The sequence below is a fragment of the Anomaloglossus baeobatrachus genome, chromosome 12 (genome assembly GCF_048569485.1).
Source record: "Anomaloglossus baeobatrachus isolate aAnoBae1 chromosome 12, aAnoBae1.hap1, whole genome shotgun sequence".
Taxonomy (NCBI): domain Eukaryota; kingdom Metazoa; phylum Chordata; class Amphibia; order Anura; family Aromobatidae; genus Anomaloglossus; species Anomaloglossus baeobatrachus.
The window spans coordinates 89,263,522-89,279,594 of record NC_134364.1 but is presented as its reverse complement, the minus strand read 5'-3'; the positions used below and the strand labels follow the sequence as shown (position 1 = coordinate 89,279,594).

Sequence of the window (16,073 nt, the reverse complement as noted above, 5' to 3'; positions counted from 1 at the left end):
GGCCATTGTGTGGTAGTATTTATTTCGTACATTGAATTTTTTCGAAAAGCACATAATAAAAATGTAAATGAGATAAATGTAACAGAAGACTGATAATAATGCGTGTGACACCCATGAGCGATTTTGCATCGTCGCAAAAACGTGCAAAATCACTCATCGGTTACATGGGGGTCCATTCTCAAATATCGTTACTGCAGCAGTAACGAAGTTGTTCCTCGTTCCTGCGGCAGCACACAACACTCCGTGTGACACCACAGGAACGAGGAACGTCTCCTTACCTGTCCCCTGGCCACAATGCGGGAGGAAGGAGGTGGGTGGGATGTTTGTGTCTCTCATCTCCGCCCCTCCACTTCTATTGGGCGGCGATTCAGTGACGTCGCTGTGACGCTGAATGAACCGAACCGAAAGGAGGCGGTTCGCCGGTCACAGCGACGTGGCAGGGCAGGTAAGTAGTGTGACGGGTCCGGACGACGTTGTACGACACAGGCAGCGATTTGCCCGTGTCGCACAACCGATGGGGGTGAGTACGCACGCTGGCGATATTGGTCACGATATCGCAGCGTGTAAAGCGGCCTTAACTTCCAATTTGCACTGACTTTGCAAAAATGGTGTGCCGTTCCAAAGTGACTGAAACCCTCCGGCAGCAGGTTGTCCAGATGTAGGCCAAAATGGTGAGCCTATCAGCCATAGTTAGAGAAGTTAGTCTTTCTAAGTCTGTGATTTCTACAATATTGCATCTTTACAAAATCACAATCTCTTTCAAGTCCCTCAAGAAGGCTGGTCGCCCATGAAAAACAAATTAGAGGACAGTATAATGTGAAGAATCTCCATGGGTAATTGTTTCAACACTGGAGCTGGAATTGCTCGCCAGGTCAACACTGAACAGGGTAAGGATCTGTCTTGTCATACAGTGTCACAACGCTTAAGATCATTTGGTCTTAAAGCCCCCTCTGCAGTGACCAAAACTCTCAGGAGAAAGAATCAAAAGACCTGACTCACCTTTGGTGAGGAGCATGTTGTGTGGACAGAGGAGAAGTGGTCCACAGTTCATTTTAGTGATGAAAGCAAGTTTAATTTATTTGGGTCTGATGGGAAACATTATGTTCATCAACAAACTGGGGAAACACTGAACCCAAAGTGTGTTAAGAAGTCAGTGAAAGATGGTGGAGGAAGTGTCATGGTTTAGGGAATGTTTTCTGCAGCAGGAGTTAGACCTCTCATACAGCTACATGGCAGAGTGAATGCAAGTGTGTATCAGAACCTTCTTCACAACAAACGGTTCCTTACTTACGTTCATCACTCAATCAGCAGCAATTTTGTTGCAAGACAATTCCCCCTGTTACTAAGCAAAATGGGTAAAGCAGTTCCTTGAAACAGAAAACATTGAAACAATGAAATGGCCACAGCCCAGAGTCCTGATCTAAACCCAATAGAAAACCTCTGGAAAATCCTTGGTGACAAAGGTATGGCCAAGAAACCTACAACAGTCAAAGAACTGTGAGGAGACTGGAAGAAGCGTGGACCAAAATCACACCAGAGCAGTGTCAGAGTTCCGGGTTTTCCAGTTTTCTTTTGAAAGAGCTTGCCCTTTGTTAACATGGAGTTTTCTGTTCTGTTGCCCTACTTCCTGTCCATCTGTTTAAAAGCCGCCCCTAAAGCTTAGTCCAGTGCCTGAGTATATTGCTTCCTGTGTACTCCTGCCCTGCTGCTCTCATCTCCTGATTGCTGTTTGGATTCAGGTGGAAACACCTGACACCAGCTCTGGACTTCACCTCTCATCCAACTGTGCTCGGACTCTGTCTGCTGTCTCTGGACGGCATTTCTGCCTGGTCCCTTCCATTCATATCCACCCTAGGACTCTCATCACGTACGGACATTTTCTGGACTATATCTGCTGCCCTTTGTGTCCCGGCTGCTGTGCATTTAGGCCTTCTGGGGTGATTGCCGGACAGCCCCTGTATAGGGGTTCGCTCTTGGTGGTCTCCCTGGGGGAGTCCGGTGTGCAGCCCCAGGAATTCCCTTTTGCTCTGAACCCAGCAGGTATTTACTGTGTTTATGTTCCACTGTGTATATACTGTTCTGTGTGCATTTTGCAGTTACATATTACTGTGTATATATCTTTCTTCTGTTTACATTTTGCAGTTACATATTACTGTGTATATCTTTGTTCTGTTTACATATTGCGGTTACTTATTATTGTGTATTTTCTGTTCTGTGCACATTTTGCGGTTACATATTGTAAAACGTCTTTTGCACCAAGAACTCGTCTCTGGTTGTCATTGCCCTAACGCTATCGAAATCCTCAGTACATACAGTAGTATTACATTATACTCAGGCGATAAAAAGGATTTCGCTGGGGCAATGACTGAGACACGAATAGATCAGCTTTTCTCCATGATTAACTCCTTGCAGCAGGAGATGGAGGCGGTGCAAACTAAGCTGAGAGATTTGGAGGTACAGCTGGGCCATGATCACCAGGTACTGGGTCCGGCTATTCAGGATTTGCAAGTCAGAGTTGAGGCTCAGGAAGCCACCCCCGCTACATCCGTATCAGCTGCCGGTATGCCTAGGTTACCCCCGTTTCGTTTCAGTGGTGATCGTAGTCAGTTTCGTGGGTTTGTTAACCAGTGTATACTGTTTTTTGATGTACATGCTGATTACCGTTCTGACCGGTCAAAAGTGTTATGTATAATCATGTTATTAACCTCACGAGCACTGGCTTGGGCTAATCCTATGATAGAGAATCGTGATATCCGTTTAAATAACCTGGATGACTTTTTAACAGCAATGGCGCAAATGTTTGATGATCCTAATCTCCGTGCTACCGCTGAATCGGCTCTGCTTTCCTTACGTCAGGGAAAGCGGTCTGTAGTCGAATACGCCACTGAGTTCAAAAGGTTAGTGGTAGACACCGACTGGGGAAACAATGCACTGTTGTCCGTTTTCAGAAAGGGTTTGTCCGGTACCATCAAGGACGAGTTAGCTCGTGCTGAATCTCCACAGGATTTTGAACTGTTTCTTCAACACTGTGTGCGTATCGATACCCGCTTGACGGAACGCCGACAGGAAAAATGGGCAGCGGTAAACCGGGTAACCAACTTTGCGTTTCCTTCTAGAGAACCCGCTCACAAGATGCCACGGGAGGCCGAGGATGTTCCTATGCAAGTGGACTCTCTACAAAAGCGAGAGACCAACGAACGTCGTGAACACCGGCTCCGTGAGCGTTTGTGTTTCTATTGTGGTCAATCGGACCATTTTCTGATTGACTGCCCAAAACGTCCAAATCGCCCAAATAAGGTATCGGCAGCAATGGCAGAGTGTGACAACACGGACGCAGAGTCCAATATATCTGAGGCAAGTGGACACCTGGATGCGGTATTTCCCTTGACTTTGATGTCAACTTCACCTAAGGACTCAGAAGGGAAATACACCCATTGCTCGCTTCCCATTCAGATACGGTGGGAGGGACAGTTAATTCCTACATCTGCTATGATAGACTCTGGGGCAGGGGGAAATTTCATGGACTCTTCTTTTGCCAGGAAACACGGTATCCAGACTCAACAAAGATCCTCACCAGTTACCATGGAGACGGTAGACGGTTCTCCATTAGTTTCTGGACCAGTTGATCGGGAGACAGTACCCTTAGAATGTGTAATGAAACCAGGTCAGCAGGAGACCCTTGTTTTCATGTTGATTTCTTCTCCCCATTTTCCGATAATTTTAGGAATTCCTTGGCTGCGGTCTACAAATCCAGTCATCGATTGGGAGACTAAAGAAATATCCTTCCCACTCCAGAGTGGTCCGACCATCAGTCCAACTGTACCGGTTCCAGTAACAGAGTGCGGAGGGCACTGTACAGGTACCTGTTCTACCCCCGGTTTATAATGACTTTGCTGATATATGCGACAAAAGAAAAGCAGATCGGCTTCCCCCGCATAGACCGTATGATTGTCCCATAGACTTACTCCCAGGGGCAGAGATCCCGTTTGGTCATGTCTATCCGTTGGCGGCACCTGAGTTACAAGCACTAAAAGATTACATCGATGAAAGCCTAGCCAAGGGATTTATTCGACCTTCTACCTCACCAGCAGGGGCACCCATCTTTTTTGTGAAAAAGAAAGAGGGGACTCTGAGACCTTGTATCGACTACCGCGAACTAAATAAGATAACCATTCGGAACCGGTATCCGTTACCGTTGATTCCCGAACTATTGGAGAGAGTACAACAGGCCAAAATATTTACTAAATTGGATCTCCGTGGGGCATATAATCTACTCCGCATACGTCCCGGGGACGAGTGGAAAACAGCGTTCAGATGTCGGTATGGACATTATGAGTATCTAGTGATGCCTTTTGGACTTTGAAACGCTCCTGCGGCTTTCCAACACCTAGTCAACGATATTTTTAGGGATATAATGGACCAGTTCATGGTGATTTACCTGGATGATATCTTGATCTTTTCTGATTCCCTACAGGAACACCAGGAGCACGTCAAGACAGTACTTACCCGACTGAGGGATAACCACCTGTATATTAAACTGGAGAAGTGCGAATTCCATTGCTCAAAAATACAATTTTTAGGATATGTCATCTCTCCTCAGGGACTGAACATGGAGTCTGGCAAGATACAAGCAATTCTAGACTGGCCGGAACCGGGGAACATCGAGGAGGTACAACGCTTTGTCGGTTTTGCTAACTATTACAGACGCTTTATTCGTAACTTTTCAGAGATCGTCCGTCCTATCACTCTGTTAACCAAGAAAGGACAGAAGTTTGTGTGGTCTGCCCAGGCCCAGGAAGCTTTCAATCGTCTCAAGGTTTGTTTTACCTCAGCACCAATACTAATACACCCAAATCCCGCACTCCCCTTTATTGTGGAAGTCGACGCTTCTGATTATGCATTAGGGGCTATCCTTTCCCAAAGGACTGGGGACAAGAATCTCTTGCATCCGTGTGCTTTCTTTTCTCGCCGGTTGTCCCCTGCAGAAAAGAACTATGACATTGCGGACAAAGAATTGTTGGCGATTATTGCAGCTTTTAAGGAATGGAGACACCACTTACAGGGAGCTGCGCAGCAAGTGATAGTACTCACAGATCATCGTAACCTGGAATTTCTTAAGTCTGCCAGGTGCCTGTCTCCACGGCAAGCCCGTTGGAGCTTATTCCTTAACCAGTTCAATTTTATCGTTACATACCGTCCAGGTTCACGTAATGGTAAAGCCGATGCCTTGTCCCGAATCCACGCCACGGACTCCGTGCCTGGAACCCCGTCTCAGACCGTGTTATCAGATGCCAATTTCGTTGGAGTAATCCAGGACCAGGACTTGTGGAAGGACATCAAGCTGGCCTATGATGGTGACGTATTTCTTGCTGCCCCCCCGAATGATGTGACTCTTGTCCTTCGGAATGGTGTGTGGTTGAGAGAGCGACGTATTTATGTCCCGGAGGCTGTAAGACTTCGGGTTCTCAAGTTGGTCCATGACTCCGTGTTGGCAGGTCATAGGGGGGTACAGAAGACGCAGGAATTTCTGAGTCGTTTTTTCTGGTGGCCAACCTGTTTAAAGGATGTGAAAGACTATGTCCACTCATGTGTGGTTTGTGCCCGGTGCAAGGTCCCTCGTGTGGCCCCTACGGGACTCCTTCAACCGTTACCCGTTCCATCTCGCCCTTGGGGATCCATCTCAATGGATTTTATTGTAGAGTTGCCAGTCTCAGGCGGTCACAATACCATTTTAGTGGTGGTGGATCGGTTGACAAAAGCTGCTCACTTTATTCCGTGTATCGGTCTTCCCTCAGCCGCAGAGACAGTGGATTTGGTTATCCAGAATATATTCCGATTACATGGGGTACCAGATGAGATCATCTCTGACCGGGGCGTGCAGTTCACGTCTAAGTTCTGGAAGGGGTTTTGTTCGGCACTCCAGATTAATGTCTGTTTGTCTTCTGCATACCATCCTCAGACAAATGGGCAAACCGAACGGACTAATCAAACCCTGGAGCAGTACCTACGATGTTATGTCAGCCATCTGCAGGACGATTGGTTGAAGCTGCTTCCTTTGGCGGAGTTCTCGTATAACAACACTCAGAGCAGCTCCGCTAAGGTAACGCCTTTTTTCGCTAACTTGGGTTACCATCCGAATGTTTTGCCTAGGTCACCGGTGGCGGTTTCGGTGCCAGCGGTGGAGGACAGATTGACGGAGCTACGACAGAATCTGGAAGTTTTAAAGGACACTATGGCTTCGGCTCAGGAGCGTTACAAGAAGTCGGCAGACACTCACCGGAAACAGGCACCCATGTATAAGGTAGGGGACTCGGTGTGGTTATCCACCAAAAACCTGAGATTGGGTGTTCCTTCGCAGAAGCTGGGGCAGAAATTCATCGGTCCGTTTAAGATCACCGGAATCGTGAGCCCTGTGGCCTGTCGGCTGCGGTTGCCGCACCATTTAAAGGTACACCCGGTCTTTCATGTTTCTCTACTCAAACCCGTTTCCCCTAATACGTTTCATGGTCGTATCGTGCCTCCTCCTCTGCCTGTGATGGTTGACGGCGAGGAGCAGTTCGTGGTTGAGGACATTATTGACTCCCGGCTCCATCGGCATCGGCTCCAGTATCTGGTACGTTGGCAGGGGTACTCCCCCGAGGACGATTCCTGGGAACCTGTGGGTAACATTCGAGCGCCCCGGAAGGTTGCTCAGTTTCATCGGCGGTACCCAGACAAGCCGGGCCCTGAGGCCGTTTCTTGGGGGGGGAGTACTGTCAGAGTTCTGGGTTTTCCAGTTTTCTTTTGAAAGAGCTTGCCCTTTGTTAACATAGAGTTTTCTGTTCTGTTGCCCTACTTCCTGTCCATCTGTTTAAAAGCCGCCCCTAAAGCTTAGTCCAGTGCCTGAGTATATTGCTTCCTGTGTACTCCTGCCCTGCTGCTCTCATCTCCTGATTGCTGTTTGGATTCAGTGGAAACACCTGACACCAGCTCTGGACTTCACCTCTCATCCAACTGTGCTCGGACTCTGTCTGCTGTCTCTGGACGGCATTTCTGCCTGGTCCCTTCCATTCATATCCACCCTAGGACTCTCATCACGTACGGACATTTTCTGGACTATATCTGCTGCCCTTTGTGTCCCGGCTGCTGTGCATTTAGGCCTTCTGGGGTGATTGCCGGACAGCCCCTGTATAGGGGTTCGCTCTTGGTGGTCTCCCTGGGGGAGTCCGGTGTGCAGCCCCGGGAATTCCCTTTTGCTCTGAACCCAGCAGGTATTTACTGTGTTTATGTTCCACTGTGTATATACTGTTCTGTTTACATTTTGCAGTTACATATTACTGTGTATATCTTTGTTCTGTTTACATATTGTGGTTACTTATTATTGTGTATTTTCTGTTCTGTGCACATTTTGCGGTTACATATTGTAAAACGTCTTTTGCACCAAGAACTCGTCTCTGGTTGTCATTGCCCTAACGCAATCGAAATCCTCAGTACATACAGTAGTATTACAAGCAGTGTGAGAGACTAGTAATGTCCTGTGGCTGCAGATGTGCTGAAGTCATTCACAGCGACGGCCGGTGCACATCCTACTGTTTGGTGACTGTTGTTTCCTTCAGAAACTTAATTACTTAATAAGTTTCTTAATTAATTACTTATAATTTTTCTCTGTGCTATAGTCATTGTTGTTCTCTAATTATCATCATCATATTTTAGGCAAAATAAAGGTTTTATGGTGATAACTTTGGATCTTTTGTAACACACAGAGTTAGTGGCATGGTGTACCCCTTACAAAAAAAATCCTTAAAATGTTTGTCAATTTAGATTACATTATTTCTGAAAAAGCAACTGATCATACATTGTTCTCTAATTTTGATCCCCAGTGTATATATAAATATGGTTTGAATGTTTCTGTACCCAACAATAACGATGCCATTTTATATATATTTTTTGCATGTCTAAATGAAGGTTCCACTTGGCTCATAAGTGGTTAATCATGGGTTAATTGGGGTAGACAGCTTCCACTTTTTCAACTGGCTATATATGTGTGGTTTGTTTTAGTTTTTTGTATACCTGATGAAAAGAGCCATTCGCTCTCAAAACGCGTTGCTTTAAAATAAAGGAATTTTCTTTTAATCCAGCCTGAGACAGCACCTCTCCATTGATGGAGTTTTTTTTCACTTTCTCAGTTCAAATGTGATGTGCGCCATAAAAAAATATTTTTAAATTTTGCTGAAAAAGTTACAAATTGCGGATAAACCTTTAACCCCTCTAACTTCCTAATACTCCACCCCAAAAAAAAGTTTTAAAAATGATGTGCTGATATAAAGCAGACATTTGTCAAATGTTTTTTATTAACTATTTTGTGAGAAATAACTCTCTAGTTTAAGGGCATAAATATTAAAAGTTTAAAAATTGTAAAATATTTACGGTATATATTTTGCCAAATTTCCAATATTTTCACAAATAGATGTAAACATGTCATCCTAAAATTACCACTAACATAAAGTACAATCTGTCACTAAAAAAACAATCTCAGAATCACCGGGATCCGATGAAGCTCCAAAGTTGTTATATCGTAAAGTGACACTGGTCAGAATTTACAATATTGGCCTGGTCAGGAAGGTGAATAGAGGCTTCTGGAGAAAAAGTTAATTATGTCCAATATTATAATTGTTATATTAGTTGAATCACGTAATATTGAGCAGAAGTGCTGTCACCCTTCCTATGTACAGTAGGAGTCCCAACACAGCCCTCCTATATGCAGGGTGATTCCCCGCACAGCCCTCTCCTGTATACAGGGTGAGCTCCCACACAACTTCCCATATATACAGGATGAGCCCCCACAAAGCCCCCCTCTATATAAAGGGTGAGCCCCCAAATAGCCCCCTCCCATATACAGGGTGACCTACCACATAGCTACCGTATACACAGTGTGAGTCCCCACATAACCCCTCAGTGGCGTAACTACCGCGGTCGCTCACAGGGCTCGCCATTGCGACTGGGCCCGGGAGGTTAGGGGCTCGCGGCCGCATTGCAGATCAGCAACCAGCTCCTTTCTGTGAGAAAGAAGCTGCACTGAACTGTCATAGACCACGCGGCCACTATATGACCCGCTGACATCAGGCCCCTCTCCCCCGTCATCACGCACAGCAATGATAAAGCATAGCACAGCCTATTCCACTCCATGCATCATCATTCTCCCTTCGTGCCTGCACGGTGACGCCACTTCTGTGCGACTGCTGTGCTGAGGCATGCAGAGCGCAGGGCGGGAGGATGCTGACCGGAGCAGCGGAGAAACAAGGAGAGAGGTGATGACAGCAGCGGTGGAACAAGGAGAGGTGATGACAGAGCAGCAGGGGAACGAGGAGAGAGGGGAGTACTTGTTGTTGTTTTTTTTTTTTAATAAATTAGTGAGTACACAGTGGCCAGAGGCCTTCGGGGGCTGCATTATACGTGGAGTCCTCGGGAGGCTCTCTGCATTATTATACATGGAGGCCTAGGGAGTCTGGCTGCATTATTATACATGGAGGCCTAGGGAGTCTGGCTGCATTATTATACATGGAGGCCTGGGTAGGCTGGCTGCATTATTATACATAGAGGCCTGGGGGTGCTGCATTATATATGGAGGTCTATGGGGCTGCATATTAAACATGAAGGACACCTTATACATGGACTATAGGGGTGTATTATACATGGTGGTCTATGGGGCTGCATTATACATGGAGGACTATGGGGCTGCATAATACAAAATGAAGGACACCTTATACATGGAATATAAGTGTGCATTATACATAAAGGAGTATGGGGCTGCATAATACAATATGAAGTTTTATGGGGTTGATTTACAATACATATAGGACTATAGGGGCTACATTATAATATATGGAGGACTATGGAGCCTACCTTATACATGGACTATGGGGGTGCATTATAATATATGGAGGACTATGTGGTGCAGTATAATATATGGAGTACTATGGGGTGAAGTATAATATATGGAGAACTATGGGGTGAATTATAATACATGGAAAACTATGAGAAATTCATTATAATAATTGGACGGCTATGAGATCTACTTTATACATGGAGGACTATGGGGGTGCATTATAATATATGGAAGACTGTGGTACAGTATAATATATGGAGGGCTATGGGTTGAATTATAATACATGGAGAACTATGGGAAATGCATTATAATACAGTACAGACTAAACGTTTGGACACACCTTGTCATTCAATGAGTTTTCTTTATTTTCAGGACTCTGAAAATTGTAGATTCACATTGAAGGCATCAAAACTATGAATTAAAACCTGGAATGAAATACTTAAAGTGTGAAACAACTGAAAATATGTCTTATATTCTAGGTACTTCAAAGTAGCCACCTTTTGCTTTCATTACTACTTTGCACACTCTTGGCATTCTCTTGATGAGCTTCAAGAGGTAGTCACCGGAAATGGTTTTCCAACAGTCTTGAAGATGTTTCCAGAAATGCTTAGCACTTGTTGGTCCTTTTGCCTTCACTCTGCGGTCCAGCTCACCCCAAACCATCTCGATTGGGTTCAGGTCTGGTGACTGTGGAGACCAGGTCATCTGGCGTAGCACCCCATCACTCTCCTTCTTAGTCAAATAGACCTTACACAGCCTGGAGGTGTGTTTTGGGGTCAATGTCCTGTTGAAAAATAAATGATGGTTTTCAGCCTTTTGGCTGTTTAGGTCAGCTGGCCAGATTGGATTAGCCAGCAGGCCAGATATGGCCCGTGGGTCGCACTTTGCCCAGGTATGGTGTATAGTATAGTTGAGTAGATGATCTGAAGTTCAAGTTTTTTAAGGGTTCTAAAGTATAAATTAAAAAAAATAAAACTGTTTTTAAAAAAGTCAACCCTTTAAAAATAAAGAAATAATAAACATATTGAGCCTGCATTATTCCCCACACATATCAGCTGGTCTGATCAGCAGATCTGCAGCTAACAGGCGCGGGTGGATCCCAGATCTCCCTGAGCCTCTTAACACCTTAGATCACACTGTCAAACTCTGGGGCTCAAATGGGTTGTCATGACAGTTGGGGGGTCAGCTGATGACCCCTGTCACTGTCATGTAGTTCCTGTGAATCCCGGCAGAGTGCCGACAGAGAGGAGATCAGTAATTCTGCTGTACAGAGAGATGCTGGTTCTGAAGCATCCCTCTGATCAGGGACTAGTAAAATCAATAAAAAATGTTTTAAAAAGTTTTATAAAAATATGTGTGCTATCCGTGATAATACACGGAGAACAGGAACTTTATGTTCACCTGTCCCTGGCGTTGCTGTCTGTGGTGCTGATGTCTTCTGTTCTGCAGAATCCGGCCCTGCTGACTCCCCGCTGCTGCTGCTTCTGTGTCGCCCACCTGCAGCGGTCGACCCAGGGACACCACTCCACCTTAGGGGACGCCACAGGGTCTACACTTGTTGGTATTTCTGGCCACAGGTATGACAGGTTCATTTACATGGGAGTCATGACGCCACTCACGGTTTGCGGTCAGGGATATGGGTGACCGCCACTGCAGGTTGAATGAGCGTCTGGGGCTGATGGAGTCTGCAGTCTGGTGGTGTGGCCTCCTGTGAATGAAGCGGGCCCCAGGGTCTCGGGTGTGTAGAACAACAGGTCCCAGAATAACTCAGTCTCAGTCCAGCGTGTCTTTCAACTTGTTTTACTCACTTTCAGTTGTTCTGTGAGGTAACCCGGGCGATGCTGAGATAAACCAGGAGGAACCAGGTATCCTTTAGGCTGGTCTAAGGGTAACCGTTAACTCGCCTTCCTAGCACTTCTTGTTTTGGATAACCCCTGACTTGAAGTACCGTGGGATTCATCCAGGGAAGTCGCTACTGCCTTTTCTCCCCTTTCTGGCCTGTTTGCCGGCAGCGTGGACCAAGGAAGATGGCTCCAGGCTCGATCCTCCTTATGGGCCCCCTCGTTGCTGCTGATGCTCGGACTCTAGTTGGTTGGTGTGGGACTTGTGGTTCCCCCCCACCGGCAGGTTTAGCAGATCAGTAAATGGACATCTACTCTAGGGACCTGTTCCCCGTGCGTGCCTAGTCACGAGGAGCCTCCATACACGACCAGCTGACTTCCTCAGCGTCTTTCTGTCCGACTTGCTGGTAACCGTTCTCCCCCGCCAACGGCTACTACACGTGCAGGGTCTGACTAGCGTGTCAGCGCATGTCTCTCCTCTCTTGTCACCTTTTTGTGCTTCTCACTATCAGACTGGCTAACTCCTCCTACTTTCCTGACAGCCACTGCCACCTTAGCTTCCAGCCCCTCTCCTACACCCCTAGATGAGATGTGGAGGAACGCCCCCTCTTGGGTCTGCCCAAGGGTCCACTCTAAGGTGTGGGAGACCTGGTTGCTATGTGTCTGTGCGTACACACCCTATTCTGGCCTTCAGGATTACCTGGAAGTACTGTCCCAGCATGGGTGCAGTACTCTGTGGTGCCTGACCAGGTCAGGGGCGCCACATTTCCAGTCCTCAGTGCAGTGAATATGCAGTGAGCATAATGAGTGGTAGTCGGAAGTAGCAGCAGAGACAGCAGCGCTGGAGAAGGTGAGTATAGAAATTAATTTTATTTCACAGAAACCTGGTTTCTCCAGTACGGGTCACACTAATGTCACACGCATCACATCCGCTGCGGTCCGTGTGACACTCGCGCTGCCGGAGAAAAACGGACATGTCTACGTGTGGAACACACAGACACACGTATGTGTACCGCCCCGTGCTCGGCAGCCAAGCCGCTCGGATCCGGACCTTCAGTGGGTGGCTCGAGGGTCTCCGGACCCGGGGTTCCTGCGGTCACTCCAATCAAAAGGGGGTTTGTTGTTTGGGGACGCAGTTGTACGGCCGGAGCCTTGTTAAGTTCGTGACACCACCCACGGGATGTGGTGAAGGTGGACACCACCGCTGCAGTTACGGGGCACCCGGGGGAAATGTTGCACAGCAAGTTGTTAACCCCTCCGTGGGCAGGGATGGTGGCCCCGGGACCCGTTGGGGGTGTTTGGCGGTGCAGGGAGATGGGCGACCGGAGGGTGCTGTTGTACTCACTATTAGTAAACACACGAGTCTCTGGTAAACCAAGGTGATGGTGGTCGGTGCCCGCAGCCGGCTGCAGTCTGGTCCCCCACCCGGCTGGTGGTCTCTGTCTTTCTCCCGCACCTTTGTTGGATGGTGGACTGCCTGTGCTTGCAACTTCAGGAGTCCGCTCCTGGCTTTGGGGTTGCCTAAGGAGCCCTTTGCCCGCAGACGCTGGCCCGTGGGATCTCTGAGCTGTGGCGGTGGCTGCTTATCCCCCTCGTTGGGCTGTTGCCTTCAGTCGGGAGTTTGGGTGGGACAGGACCTCTAGTCCTGGCCGCAATCAGTTAATTAGCTAGCCCCCAGTAGCTTCTGGACCTAGCTTCAGGGTCTGAGTACCCCCCTTTGTGTTACGGTTTCCGATTTGGTTCCCCGGGTCAGTACCGGCGGGCTACAACCCTGTCCTGGTCCACCTCGGTTCCACCAAGCCGTCTTCCCGACTCTTTCAGACGGAGACCGCCGTCTGTCTCCTAGCCAAAGGTACCAGGGCTCCTACCCTGGCACCTGCTCAAATTGGTTTCTCTCCTATGCTGGAGCTGCACACAGCTCCAGCCCACACACCTCTCCAACTTGAACTCTCAAACTGAACTGTCTGAACTGAACTCTGAAACTCAACTGGCTACTTTCCCGCCCCAGGCTCTCTGAACTCCTCGGTGGGCGTCTTCCAACTGCCTGGTTCCACCCCCTGGTGTGTCCCTCAAGCACTGAGGGGGGTAACTAGGGTTTATGTGTGTGACGCCGTGGACTAGCCAGGCAGTCACCAATAGAGCCCCGCACAACACCAATCCCTCACTAGGTAACACCAGCCAACCACATAACACCCTAGTCACCTCCCTCAGTGCTTGATGGGCACACCAGAGGGCGGAGCTAGGCAGTTGGCCATGCCCACCGAGGAGTTCACAGAGCCTGAGGCAGGAAATCACTGCAGTCTGACAGTAGTACAGTTGGGGTGGAGTTCAGAGAGTGGAGCAGAGGAGGTCAGGCCTGTGTGACAGGCCTGTGACACACTGACAGGTGCTGGGGTTGGAGCCCAGGCACCTTTGGCTAGGAGGCATACGGAGGCCTTTGTCTGCAGGAGCCGGGAAGACGGCTCGGTGGAACCGTGGTGGACCGGGACAGGGTAGTGGCCCGCTAGTACCGACCCGGGGAACCGACTCAGAAACCGGAGCGCAAGAGGGGATACTCAGACCCTGAAACGAGGTCTAGAAACTACTGGACTGAGTTAATTCACTGATTGCGGTCTGGACTATAGGTCCTTTCCCACCCAAAGTCCCTCATAGAAGACAACAGCCCAACGAGGGGGATAGAAAGCCACCGCCAAGGCTCAGAGATCCCACGGGCCAGCGTCTGCAGGCAAAAGGGCTCCTCCGACATCTACAAGCCAGGGAGCAGACTCCTGACGCTGCAAGCGCAGGCAGCCGAACCATTCAAACAGGTGCAAGAGAAAGTTAGACTGCAGCCGGCTGCGGGCACCGACCACCATCATCTTGGTTTACCAGAGACTCGAGTGTTTCATTCTAATAGTGAGTACACCAGTGCCCTCCGCCGCCCATCTCCCTGCACCGCCAAAGCACCCCCAACGGGTCCCGGGGCCACCATCCCTGCCCACGGAGGGGTTAACAACTTGCTGCATACCATCTCCCCCGGGTGCCCCGTAACTGCAGCGGTGGTGTCCACCTTCACCACATCCCGTGGGTGGCGTCACGAACTTAAACCACGGCTCCAGCCGTACACCTACGTCCCAAAACCGCCAACCCCCCTTTTAGATCGGAGTGAGCACAGGGGCCCCCAGGTCCGGAGACGCTCGAGCCACCCACCAGCGAGCCCGGATCCGAGCGACTCGGTTGCAGCCGAGCACGGGGCGGCACATGTATTTGGCTATATGTTACCTATGAGGGACAGGTGTAATGTGGGGCCCTATTTGTGACTACCTGGTCCGGCCAGGGCGTCACACGGTCCATGTGAAAACACAGACTCATTGATTTTAATGGGTCTACGTGTGTCAGTGTCTTCGGTATTCGTGAAAACGGACGTCACATGTACTGGAGACACGGATGTGTGAAGGAGGCCTAAAAGAGTGAAAAACAAAATAACAGAAAACCAAAGTCTCAATATATATTATAACATATAATAGTTTCTAAAAATTCATTAAATTCAGTGACACGAGATAATTCTGTTAATTTGACTTTGCTAATGCTGTGACGTAACAGGAATAGGGTTAACAAAGTAAAAGTGAAAGTAGCTGCAGAGGATCCTCCCTTCCTTGTCCTTTCCCGCAGATTCTTGTTTTTCTACACAACGTAGCCTTAAGGTAAACCATTCACATATTTAATTACTATGTGTTAACTTGTGTATTGTGGAGGGTCAGTGATATGAGACAATTCCCAGCAGTTTATTGGGGCCAAGTTCAGGGCAGTAAAAGGAACTGAATTCCCAACAGATTATGCAGTTTGTAATGGAATCATTTTACACTAAGTGATAAACTATAACTGGATACTGCACTAGCACAAAATAGGAATGAGCCTACCAAAGCTTAACACATAACCAACTGCTATTGGTCTTTTATTTTTAACCATTTAATGTCCTGTAAATTTACAATAAGCTACAAATTTCCCCTTGTACTCCTAGAGGAAATACCTTTAAAATTATACAGAGTTATTTTTTAAACATTCTGGGAGATCAATCAAGACTGACAATTTATATGCCAATCTTAACCGTTTAGTTTTTCCGCATTCTTTTCTCCAAAGAGTCATAACCTTTTTTTTTTCTGTTGACAAAGCTGTATAAGGCCTCCTGCACACGTCTGTGTAAAAAAAAAATGCATGTGTTGCATGGTCTGTTTTGAAATTCCGAGTGTCGTCCATGTGACACGTCCTGTCCCTTAAAAAAATGCATGATACTGAAATTAATGTTTTTTATGTGTAAAGGATATGCAAAGCTAGAACAATGATAGATATTTAGATAGATATGTAATAGAGGTCAAACACATATATAC

At 47.6% G+C, this 16,073-nt stretch overlaps 1 protein-coding gene across 1 annotated transcript in view; it reads left to right on the top strand.

Moving 5' to 3' along the window:
* Positions 1–15,311: 15,311 nt before the first annotated feature.
* The window catches only part of LOC142257982 (NACHT, LRR and PYD domains-containing protein 3-like), a 125,378-nt gene continuing 124,616 nt past the window's right edge, over positions 15,312–16,073 (top strand). The window contains exon 1 of the mRNA XM_075330326.1: positions 15,312–15,389. The gene's annotated coding sequence lies outside the window, so the exon portion shown is untranslated. The remainder of the gene's footprint in view (positions 15,390–16,073) is intronic.